This window comes from Adiantum capillus-veneris, chromosome 21 (assembly GCF_014529385.1).
Source record: "Adiantum capillus-veneris isolate H3 chromosome 21, ASM1452938v2, whole genome shotgun sequence".
Classification (NCBI taxonomy): Eukaryota; Viridiplantae; Streptophyta; class Polypodiopsida; order Polypodiales; family Pteridaceae; genus Adiantum; species Adiantum capillus-veneris.
The window spans coordinates 76,108,212-76,120,962 of record NC_140951.1 but is presented as its reverse complement, the minus strand read 5'-3'; the positions used below and the strand labels follow the sequence as shown (position 1 = coordinate 76,120,962).

The window sequence follows — 12,751 nt, the reverse complement described above, 5'->3', positions numbered from 1 at the left end:
AACCTGAAGCTTTACTTCCAACATTTGAGAGCTGGTTGCAAGGCTAAGCTTAGTGTGAGCTGAAGGTCCATAGATGGTAATGTGTCTTGCCATATAGAGAGCACAACTATGAAAGATAGTCTGTTCAAGAAGAAATATGCCTTAGCACAACTATGAAAGATAGTCTATTCAAGAACAAATTTGCCTTAACACACTAGAGGAAACAGATTGTAATTGCTCTCTTTTATGATACATTCTCATGCCTTTTTATGGTTTAAAAAAAAAGAAAAGACTCCTTATATATAGTGGTTTCAAGGTTTTCATGCCTGTCTTTGTAATGATTTTATTCTCAATATAAATTTTCATGACTCTTTATGAAAAAAATGGACTCAAAAAACCCTTCAAAAATCGAGGGGTATTTGGCATAACTCCTATCAGACCATCATGCTTGCGACCACATTAAATACCTCATTTTAAGAGAGAGTAGTCACCTTCAAACTTTTGGCTTGACAAAAAAATGCCGGTTTAGGGACGTCCAAGATTTGAGCATATTTTGCATTATTGTTGTGAGTTGCAACCTCATTAATAACCACATCGATTTCAGAGTAGGCCTAATAATTGCTTCGACGCCCTTCGGAGGAACTTTTATCCTTCAATGAAGGGTAAAAATATTTTTACCTTTCGAAAGAAGGATAGAGTAGCCCTTCTAATTTTGTCTAAATATAACTTAATTAAGGATAGTTAAAAATATACCCTTCACATGAATGATTAGGGTCACCCTTCAAAAATGAGCCTAAATTCAGAGGGAGAAATGGAGAGAGAATTAATATTTTTTAATTAGTTTGCTCTCACCCAATACCTCTCTCTGCCCCTCTGTCTCTCTCTCTCTACCTAAATTTCTTCGCATTCTCTCTCTCTCTCTCTCTCTCTCTCTCTCTCTCTCTCTCTCTCTCTCTCTCTCTCTCTCTCTCTCTCTCTCTCTCTCTCTCTCTCTCTCTCTCTCTCTCTCTCTCTCTCTCTCTCTCTCTCTCTCTCTCTCTCTCCTGTGCATTCGGATCTCAGCGCAGCACATACCTCAACGCATTCTGCTTAGCGAACAGCACTGCGCATTCTGCTCAGCAAACAGGCGCATTCTGCGAATTTTGTTCAGCGAAGAGGCTGCGAATTCTGCGAACAGCACTGCGCATTCTGCTCTGCGAACAGGCTGCGCATTCTGCTCAACGAACAGCACTGCGAACAGTTCATCTTGCGCAGCTTTGGACAGCGAGCAGAGCAGGTCATTTAACGCAGCTTTGGACAGCGAACAGAGCATGTCTGAGATGCCACCAAGGAAGAAAAATTATTTCAGGTATGCCTTTGAAAGAAGGCACGCCGGCGTGCCTTCTTCCATAAAGGATTATTAAACATTCTATTATTAAACATTTCTATGTCAAGGGCACGATACCTACAAGATGGAATTAGATCACATGGTCAATAGCATTGTACGAATATCGTGCTGCAAATCTGTTTACGCTCTTCAACACGCGCAGTATGCCCAGGTTTGTTGTCAGTAAGACCGCAAATGTAAACATGATGTGGATAAATAGACTAAAGACTATATCTAGGCTTCTGAGTTGCTTGGTGAAGAGAGAGGCATAGCCAAAGCAATGTGCTCCCTTCCTAGTAAGTTGTTTTATATAAATGGCTACACCATGGTATTGTCTTCATTCTTTGCAGGCCTTGTATGTATGGGACATACTTGAAATTTTAGTTGATATATTTGTATAAATCGCAATGTAGTGCGCTTTGGAGTCATTGATTACCAAAGACAAAAGGAAAGGACTGCATTTACCTAGTCTAGGTGTTAAACTATGAAGGAAAATGAAGCAGTAAAATTGGCATTCATGGCTCTTACTGAGCATGGAAATTTGCTCTTAATCTTAATCAAGGAGAGGGAAGAGAGGCTTCTCATAGCACTCCTAATTTAGTTTTAGTTTTGTCAATTTAGATGCTGGTTTGATTTGATAGCGGGAAACTTTAAGTGGGTATGCTTGAAATTTTGGTTCCAACTCCTTGTTTCACGATCTAAAAAGAAAATGTTGTTTCAACTCATGAGACAGGGCACTTCGACGTGCCTTGTTTCACGATCTAAAAAGAAAATGTTGGTTTCAACTCATGAGACAGGGCACGTCAGCGTGCCTTGTTTCATGAGTTGAATACGGGCTCTGTTTCATGAGTTTTGATTAAGAGTTTGGTTAAGAGTTTTCATTAAGAGTTTGGTTTCAACTCATGAGAAAGGGCACGTCAGCGTGCCCTGTTTCATGAGTTGAAAATGATGAGATCAAATGCTTCAAAGCAGACAGAAATCTCATCATAAAGAGTCTGATTATTAATCATAAAACAAGGCACTTCGACGTGCCTTGTTTTGTGAGTTAAGTCTAGATTTTTTTTCAAACAAAAGTTCTAAATCAATTTTTCTAGCCAAAAGTTCTAAAAGCTTGTTTTACTGCTAAGACAAGGCACGCCGACGTGCCTTGTTTTGGACAACAAAAGAAGAGAAGGTAGATAAATTTGATAATTTTTGGGTTTGAAATATACACAATTTTGAAGGTTTTTTATACAGGCTAAATAACATAAGGTTAGCTTTTGAATGAAGAAGTTTAATGTTTTATTTTCTCTTTATCAATTTATTGCCAGCCCACACAGAAGTGTTGGGTCCTCAAAGCGTCCCAGACCAGCAAGATTATGAAAAGAAGATGATGCTAACATGCCAAGTACTCTTTTGGATGATGTTAGCCATGTGATGGAGACTCAATTACATGATTTTGGTGATGCTATGGAAGAGGTTGATAGTCAGCCAAATGCAGAAACTATTACACAATGTGAGGATAGCATTCCTGCAGAGCTAGTGCCTCAAGAACAAGAACTTGCAATAGTCCCATTTGTGGTTACTGGAGGTGGGGACTGATGAAAACAAAGAGGCTGAACTCTACTTGAACAAAGGAGAGGACATTCTAAATAGAACTAGGATGTTTACTTGTCATGAGTGTCCTCCGATTCCTCTTTGTAGAATGGTGACTCATGCTAAAGTAAGAGGTCTAAGAAATGAGGTTAGTAGTTTGAAAACAGCATTTGGCAATGAGGACTATGTTGCAGAGAAAGGGGCTTTTATTGTTTCCATATGGTCATGTTCACGTGAAGAGTACTTGGTGACCCAAGAGATCATGGAAGAATGGGACCCCATTTGGAAAGTTGTTAATACGGAGTTTGAGCAGGAGATCGTTAGGTCTCCATACCTTGCAATTCTTTCCAACAAAATGTTTCTGGTTTGGGATGGAAATCATAGGCTTATGGCATGGACTAGTGCCATAAAAGAGCGCTTTTCTCGCACTAAAGAAAAGCATCAAAGAGTCTTATGTACGATCATTGATCCTTGCAAAGTTCCAGAGATTGCACTGCTTTCAACACTCCAATGGATGAACTAGTGAGTATCGAAACTCTTCTACAATACGATATATCTTTTGTTGTTCTTATCATGATTTATTTGTTTTGGCTTTGTGTAGCTTGAATACTCATGCTCTTGTCCCTACGTCATTAAGGGATGAGATTGTGAACTGCATGAGTATATGTGAGGCAGACCATGAATCATATTTGAGTGATCTTCCTGATAAAGATCAAAAGGTCATTGCACACATTAGGAAAAAGATGTCAAAGGGGTCTGAGCCTTGGTTTCCACTGACTCGAAGATACTTGGGAAAGTTAGTATACAATGTGAGTATTTATTTTTCTTCTTTGAGTATAACTTTGAAGGACACTATATATTTTGTGTGAGATTATAATTTATTTTTAATAGGTTCAAATGACAATGGCTCTAAGCAAGAAGTTGGACCAACTAAGATTGACAGTGTCTAAAGAAGAGCTTGGCAAAATTGAGAAGAAAGAGAGTGAGGAGCTTGCTCATCGATTTGGAGATAGGATTGGAAAGGTGAGCTAGTGGTTGTTAAGAAAGATAATTTTCTGCCTCAAATAGGACTCTTCATTGTTAATTTTATATGTATCAACTCTTTTGTGTATGTAGATTCTGAATATAATTGATCCTCGCCATGGAGACGTTTGGAAAGAAAAAGTTCTAGCACTTCGTTGGGATAGTGAGAGTTTTGCGACACTAGAAAAGTTGAATCTTATTGCTTTGTCTGATGTCGCTATTGATTCAAAGATACTTTGGGTTTCTCTCTTGGAAGCAAACAAGGCAACAAAAACTTTGTTTCACTTGCAAAGAGGAGACCACTTGTACAGATAGTATGTGAACAATTTTATCTTTTTCTATTTTGTTTGTTTTTCATGGTTTGGATGGCCAAACCTTTTGATTGTTTCGGTTGGATTCGAAGGGAGCTTTTGCTAGAAAAGGTGGGTAGAACTGCAGATACCATTCTCAAAGACTTCATTGACATTCCTGGAGGGTTGCTCCTTCCTAAAGATTTTACTCTTGCTAACTACTACATGGAGGTGAAAATGGAGAAAAGGAAACCTTTGTTTCCTCTAGAGTCTCATGGAGAGATTAGAAAGAAAGGTGTTCTCAACAAGGCACAAAGAATCCCAGAATTGTTGCAAAAAGCGGGGCAACGCTTGGTTTACAGCTCTATTTTTCTCCTCTCTACACCTTGTAATTTATATCTTATTTGAATAATTGTGAATATTTTATGAACATTATTTTGAGAAAGTATTCATTGCATAATGTATGTGTTTTCCTTTGGATAGGTATTTCATTGCATTAAAGAGTAAAGAGCACATTAATTCCATTCCCATATTTGCTCGTAAGTGGGTGGATTTGAATGATGAAACAACATGTATGTATCATGTGGAAATGCAAGGATTAACTCCTTGGGAAGTAGAGAACTGTCCATGGTGGATCGACCTTGAAAAAGGTCATATTCTAGCAATGACAAGGAGCTTTGGATCAAGCATGGAGGAGACAAGGAAAAGGGAGCAGAAAAGGCAAGGGTAGAGAAAGAAAGTGTTGATGTTAGAGAGAAGGGAAAAGCAAAAATCCAAGGTAAACCCAAATCTTCTTATGTGTATGTTTGCTTTTGAGCGTTTGGTATGTGAAAGATTTTTTTTTTTCTTAATCCTCTCTTTGTTCTTCTATGTATGCTTCTTTTTATGGTTGCTTTTTGGTTTACATAGATGAAAGCGACACTCTCAAGAAAAATCACATAAGCGTCTCTGAGAGCCTGGATGGTGGCTTGGGATATGAGCATGAGGAAGGCGTGGATGTTGTTGGTAAGAAGGATTTAATCTTATGTGTATATGGCCATGCATATGTTAGCAGATTATGTAGTCACTCAATTTGAAGTTTGGTTGTCTATTTTTAGGTAGTTCACTCTCTTTGAAAGCACGGAAGTCAATGTTATTTGTACACAAGCCTTGGGTTGCAGAGAATGGATTGAGATAATCGGACTCTTTATCTATTGTGGGAGACTATGTGCTCATTGGCAAAGATTTTGCTGAGGGAAAGAAGAATAAAGTTTACTGACAGATTCATGAACACGTTTTGAAACATAGAGTTGGATGCACTAAGTACACAAAGAAAGGTAGACAAGTGAAGTGGGCTGCGGATTTTTTTTTTCTTGATTTTCCTTATGGTCACGATTTGCATGGGTCATCCATACATCCCGCTTGGGACGAGCTTAGTGATGATCATGTGCGATATGGGATATCTCTATCTGCTGCCACACTCTCTGATTTTGGATGGATGTTGATAATGGGATCTACTGGAGGTAATTTTCTTGGTAGAAATCTCAAATTGATTTATTTTTTTAAATGTAATTTTGTAGCCATCGTATTGTAGGTGAGATTATGGGATTGGTGGAGCGGTATTGCCGAGTGTCAGGATTAGACATCTTCAGACGCATTATTGTGATGCATCATACTCCATATGGCAGTATGACTCATTCTTCTTCTACCATAGAGGTTGGCAAAATTAATTTTTGTGTTCTCTAGTGCTTTTGTTATGTGTTTTACTTATTGACTATCTTATGCGCAGTATATGACCTCCATGATTTGGTTAGCTCATAGACATGGGCCGGTTCCTCCTGTGTTCCTTCGGGAGTCTAATTCACGTTTTGAGGCTCTAGGGATGAAGCCTCAGGACTCAATCATGTATCACTACCTACCCACAAAGGCTATGGCACGTACAGATATGGGCATGGAGTGGCGAGGTCTGATGCAGAGGAGTGTTTCTTTTGTTGCATGTTTCTTGGATATGCTATCTACACCAAATGCGATATGTTTGGAGCTTGGTTGTGGAACAGCTCCATTGTTGCAGGCATGCCTTGGATCTACACGTCTTTGTGTGTCCTTAGATCGGGACGATGGAATCATCTCATCTTTTGTGTTACCGCTATTGAGTAGCCACACAGCTCGATCATCCACCACTACATATACAGGGAGGGACGACGATGATGAGATTGATCCTCTTGGAGGGGTCACACCATACGACTACTGAGAGTTTGTATTTGCATGTTTGTATCGATATTTATCTCTTTTGGAGTTTTCGATATTGGTAGTGGCCTTGTGGTTACTTTGTTATGCTTTTTTTTTTAAGTGTGTTGCCAGACTATGCATAGGCGATGGCTAGAAGCATGGAGAGAGATCCGCAATATGATGTGAGGTTACAAGAATGTCGAAGTTATCGTCTTTTGTTTGTAGATGATGAGTGCGACTCCACTTGATATATTTTAAATAGGGAAAACTGTAACACTCTTTCAGATGTGCATTTTTGAAGTTAAACTGTGTCTAAAACTTCTAAGTGTGTGTATCTTTCAAATTGTTTACTTTGCATGCTATACTCAATGTGCTTTTCATATATAAATGCATGTCTTTGTATAGTGATAAACATTAGATGTTCATGATTTCTATGATTACAAATTAGGGTTAATTTGTTTTATCAAAAAAGAAGGTTGTGAAGTGACAAGTCCTCCATCTAAAATTCCTTGTTCATGTAGCTTTCAAATTCTTGAGATGTAATTGACTAGATTATCATGTCACTTTGTAGACTATGCAAACATCACAAGCTACTTTTGATTGTTTAAATGGGTGGACAAAGTGTTGATTTCCTTTTAGCAGGAATGTGTTTGCCATCATATTATTATGTTCATATGTTTCACTTTATCTCTTTTGCTACAATGAATACATGTCTTATACTTTATGTGAGACATTCAACTTTTATCTTGTTTTGAAAAAATGTCTATGAAAGAGGCAGAAGTGGCTAGACTAAAAATAGTGCTTAGAGAATAATATTTTCTCGTGGTTACTTTGTTATGTTTTTTTTTTTTTATGTGTTGCTAGACTATGCATAGGCGATGGCTACAAGCATGGAGAGATATACGCAATATGATGTGAGGCTACAAGGATGTCGGAGTTCTCGTCTCTTGTTTGTAGATGATGAGTGTGAATCCACTTAATATATTTTAAATAGAGAAAATTGTAAAACTCTTTAGTTTATATGAGATATTCAACTTTCATCTTGTTTTGAAAAAATGCAAAAGTGGCACTAAAAATAGTGCTTAGAGAAAAACGTTTTGTCATGGTTCGCTCGGAATCCACATTCGCTAGAAAGGTCTCGCTCGGAGAACGGTGACACTCCTATATATGGTGCTTGGTGATTTTTAAAAGGTTCCACATATATAAAGGTATTTTTAAAGGGATAAATCATTGTGCTTTAAAAAAATTTCAAGCTAAACTTTAGAATAAAAATGAGAAACTTGCCTCAAAAGTCTCACAAGAAAATATCATGATAGTGATCTATTTTTTTCTCTCTATTTTTTTTCAACTACTATCATGTGTGTACAATGTGGATTTAAGAGGAATTTGAAATTTATTGTATGGTTTAAGAGAGATGATTTTTACAAATTTATGGCATAAAGCCACTAAAGTGGCTTGCTATCACACAAACCTAGTGTTAAGGTCTTTGGACAAGTTTCACTGAGTGTAAACAAAATTTGTCTAAGTTATCAATTGTTTCGTGTCCATAGACTCACTTTTTGAGAATCTGGCTTAAGTCTCACTTTTTGATCCAAATTTTACCAAATTTAATTCGCGTGGTCTACTTGATATGCTTGACCTTGTGGTATACGCGAATCTGCAAAAATATCCAATTTTTACTTTTGGTATTTTTATGCAATTTTCAGCCACAATGTTGACACGGAACGGTTAAGCAGCTCAGCTTAAGCTCCCTAGCCAAGTTTCATGGATAATCCCTATTCAAATGGTTAACAATTTTGTGTCTACAGATTGACTTTGCAAATTTGGCTCCACAATTTTCACTTCAATGATCCAAATCTTACCAAATTTGATTTGTGGGCTTAATATAACATGCTAAAACTAGTGGTATGTTGGGTTGGTCAAAAAAGCTGAAAAATGGGACTAAAGTAAATAATTATGATTATTTACTTCTGACAAATTTTTGCATCTTTTTGGTCAACTGAGCATGTACATTTTGTTTAACACATCAATATAAGCCTATGAGTCAAGTTTCACTGAGTTTGAACAAGATTTTTCCAATTTACACTCAAGTTCTCGACAATCAACACAGATTTTAGTTTTTATCAAGGTTTTGGTCAGTTTGGTGATCCAAATTCTATGGGCCTTTAAAAAGATGTTTGTACACATGCATAGAGTCTCTGGTATCAACCTTGGACACTTCGAAGCTGAAAGTAAATAATCATGATTATTTACTTTTGGCCTGGCCCAAAATGAGCACTTTTTTCAACTTTTTTAGTGGTGGACAGTCTTTTTATGATCTATGTTAAGCCTCTGAGTCAAGTCAAAACTTAATTTGGCCTAAAATATCAAGAAAAAGTAAATAATGTGAGTTTTTACAAACTCTTGAAATTTTACCTCAAATACATCTTTAAGCTTACCCACTGGTTCATACAACTTTTTAAGCATATTCTCCAGTCGGATTCAATGGTGGACAGTCTTCTGGTGCTATTTCTAGCCGTAGACCTGAAATTTTGCAACTTCACACAAACAACTCACAATTGATTCTTTTGGAGTGAGCAATGTTCTGAGATCCCACCTCGGATTCTAATTACCCCACTCTTAGGTTCTACTGCAATGGGGTTGTGGAAAGTGTTCACAATCACTCATTTTCTTGTTTTTTAATGGTTTTTTGAGCCTTGATCTTAAGACTTGTCTCATCCAGCAATCATTCTCAAAATTTTGATCTAATCCTACAATCCTACAATCCTAAAAGGTACATCGCAAGTACACTTACTTCCAAGCTACCTCTACATAGCAAAAGACGACAATCTTAAGCTATGTGGTTTTAAAAAGAAAGTTTTGACTCTAGGTGATCCTAGAGGAAGTTAAAGGGCAACTACACAAGAGGCTCATGTTTTTGTCTCTTCAATCCCCGACAGCGGTGCCAAATGTGGGACTGGTGTCTAACCTCACTCCTATCTTATTGCAGACATAGCGAGAACCATGAATATAATTGTCAATCCATGGGATAAAGTTGACTCAACTAGTGCATAGAGGATACAAGAGGTTGAAAATCTCTTGGGAAACAACAAAGAACGCGTCTCTAACTCAAGCTACAGTCAAATGACAGAAATCATCAAAATCTAGTCGCTAATCTGGTAAACAAATCACAATCGTTATAGCATCAAACAACATCCAACGTTATAAAACTTCTAGGAAATGTTTACAAGACCTAAGCACAGATGCTTATGGTCTCAAATATCACTTTAAGTTAACTACAAAAATCACGATTATTAACAGCAGTGAGTTTTTGACCTAGTCGTTTTCAACCCAGAATCCATCTAAATGCTTCGAAATGATGCCCCAATACCCCGCCTATACTTATTCTATGATTTTTAAGCGATGTCAAAAGCTATGGATTACCATGAAATGCTTACATCAATGGGTAGAGCTCTTACCTGCGGTTGCAACGCAACAGACGGCACTGTAATGTGACAACCGGGAAGGGAGTAGGAAGCGAGAGAAGGAGAGAAGTGAGCGTCATGAGCTCACGCTGTGTTTCTATTATCCAAAAATTATAAAATACTTACAAAAATTGGCTTTTATACATTAGCCAAGGTTTTTGTGGTCAAAACTAATAATCTAGGAGCTTTAACTAAAGATAGGTTGATACAATTCGGAAGCTTGTAGCCCCGCTCATCAATTACACTATTTATCTGGAAAGTAGGAGTTACAACATTCCCGATTCATAAGAATAATAAGTGTTTTTACAATAAAATCTTCAAAAAATGTTTTCCGAGTTAGCTTGTTGCTAACACAGTAGTAGTAGCAACACATGCAAAAATGCACAACATACCAAATTTTACAACTATATGGCTACATTGGAGATAAGGTTTTGTATATGGATCTGAAAGGCCATGGGTGTCTTATGAGTGGAAAAATCAACACAAGAGCCACAATCTTATTGATTAGAGTAAAGCCCGATTCAAAGAACTCCCAATTGTTCACAGACTTCAGTCGAGCCACGTATTGCAAGCTCAAAGAGGAGGTGCAGATAGCTAAAAGTGCAAAAGCCTGGGGGATTCACTATTTAATAATGGGGGGATGTCAATTGCGTGCATCAAAATTAGAGAAACCCCCCTATGTACGGTATCTTACATGGTGCTAATCTACCCCCTACATACGGACAAGATAAGGACGTTCTCACAATGAGCTATCCCCCCGCATATGGACTTCGTATGGAATGTAAATGACCCGCTATTTTATGTATGCTAGTAACATAACAATTTTAGTAAAAGCACATGTTTTTGCAAAAATACATGTTGAAGTGCAAATGACAAAAGTGTAGATTGTAGTGTGTTTTCATTTGCAATAGATGTTAAGAGAGCAAACCATGAAAAGCAACAAGTATAATGAATACTAAATTAAAATAAACCAATCGATTCAATGTAATTTGTCAAAAGACAGACATCATTTCCCTTGTAAACTGATGCAAATCTCAGTCTCAAAACAAATGATACTAGCCACCTACTCAGTAGGCTTCCCATGGAATTTAAGGCACGCATATGAAATGGATTGTTCTCTAAATAAAAAATAATGGTATGCTCATAAACAACCATGGAAAACTTCACTTATTAAATCAAAACACATTATAAAAGGTATCAACTTATATTTTTTTCTCTAAATGTATCTCTTTCTTATTAAAATATCTCTCTCTCTCTCTCTCTCTCTCTCTCTCTCTCTCTCTCTCATCCGTAGACAAGAGGCTTTCGATTTTTGTGACCTTTCCCTCCTCACCAAAACAATGAGTGGAGAGGAGAGATCTTTTGGGATGCGCAGTAGAGTCTTGAATCCGGATGGGACTCGCAGTCCATAGCTGTGTGGAGGTCGGAGGAGAAGTCGGAGTACCACAAGAAACTTTCAACACATTCCCACTTAAAATTACCATAAGGGAACTCACATTCCCATGTTTTTCCCCGCTTGGTGCTTAAAATCCCTGAAGTGGATTTTGAAGGGAATGTCAAATTCTCTCTTGGGAATTCAAATTTCCCTTTAGGGATAATCCTCTTCCATGTGGGATAAAAAATGTGAAGTGGGAAAAGTCAAGGGAAAGAACTTTCCCTAATTGTCAAAAAGACCAAAACTATTAGAAGAGCTATCTTCTAATGTTCTCCCACGTGGGTTTTACTCTCTTTTGACTTTCCCATGTTACATAGTTAAATGTAAAAAGATAACTAGAAATATATCAATTTGATCAAAGTTTTATCCCTAATCTTTCTATTTCTTACAAAATACCTTACCTCTCATAGACAAAGTATTGTGAGTTGTTATACATTTGAGCACTTTTTGCCCGAAAAAACAAAAATGAAAAATACCATTCGAGTTTCCATTGTGAATGTATTGTTTGCAAACTCAATGAAAGGTACACAAGTTCAGGCTCTATTCATAGTGAGGCTACTCGGATTTTCCATGAAATCTTACTCAAAAAAAAATTACTTGTAAAAGAAAGTCCAAGAATATTCTCTTATTTACTTTTCTAATAGAAGCAATGAGTAGGGGGTATCCACTCATATAATTGAGATCTAAAGAAGAAGAATTTCAAGAGATTCTATTTCTCACATCTATCTTCGTGAATTCCTAGCTTCGCCTTGGCCGCCCTATGCAATGGGTCAAAGAATTCAAAATGCAAGGGATGTTTTAGAAAAGTTTCTTGCTTAGTGATGTTGGTTGTTTCGGGAGGGAACACAAGAGATATAGGCACACATCATGAACCATAGGAGCTAGTCGAGGAGGGAGAGGATTGCAAAAAGCTTCCACCGAATTATTTCTTTTGATGAGGAGCAAGGAACAGTGAATAACCTCACATTGAAATAATGTACCTTAATAGTCATCGTGTTGATGCCTTTAAATTGACTAAATAAACTCTCATTCTGTCTCTATCCCAGGATCTTGAAGAGAACAATAGTTTAAGTTGGGAAAAAACATGTAATGTTATATGCAACAATTGCTATTCCTAAATGGCTTCTTTTGGTCCCACTAATTTCCAAAATAGTAGAAATGAAGCTAATGAAATATAAACTTTCCTTGCATACATGGATGAACAAGAAAGTAAATTTCTTGCTTACAAGCCTTTAGATATATTCCACATTCCTTGAAATAAATGAGTGATGCAACTTTAGCAAGTGATTAAATCACGAGGTCTGCCAATGAAAAGGCACATTAGTCGAAGCTAGCTACTTCCCATTGCATGTGTGGGTCACTTGGATGGAATGTCTTGAACACAATCACATGAAATCCACAAGTACTATAG

At 37.3% G+C, this 12,751-nt stretch overlaps 1 pseudogene; it reads left to right on the top strand.

Annotated features, from left to right (window-relative positions):
- The first annotated feature begins 3,434 nt into the window (after positions 1–3,434).
- Positions 3,435–6,463, top strand: LOC147431176 (uncharacterized; annotated as a pseudogene).
- The last annotated feature ends 6,288 nt before the right edge of the window (positions 6,464–12,751 follow it).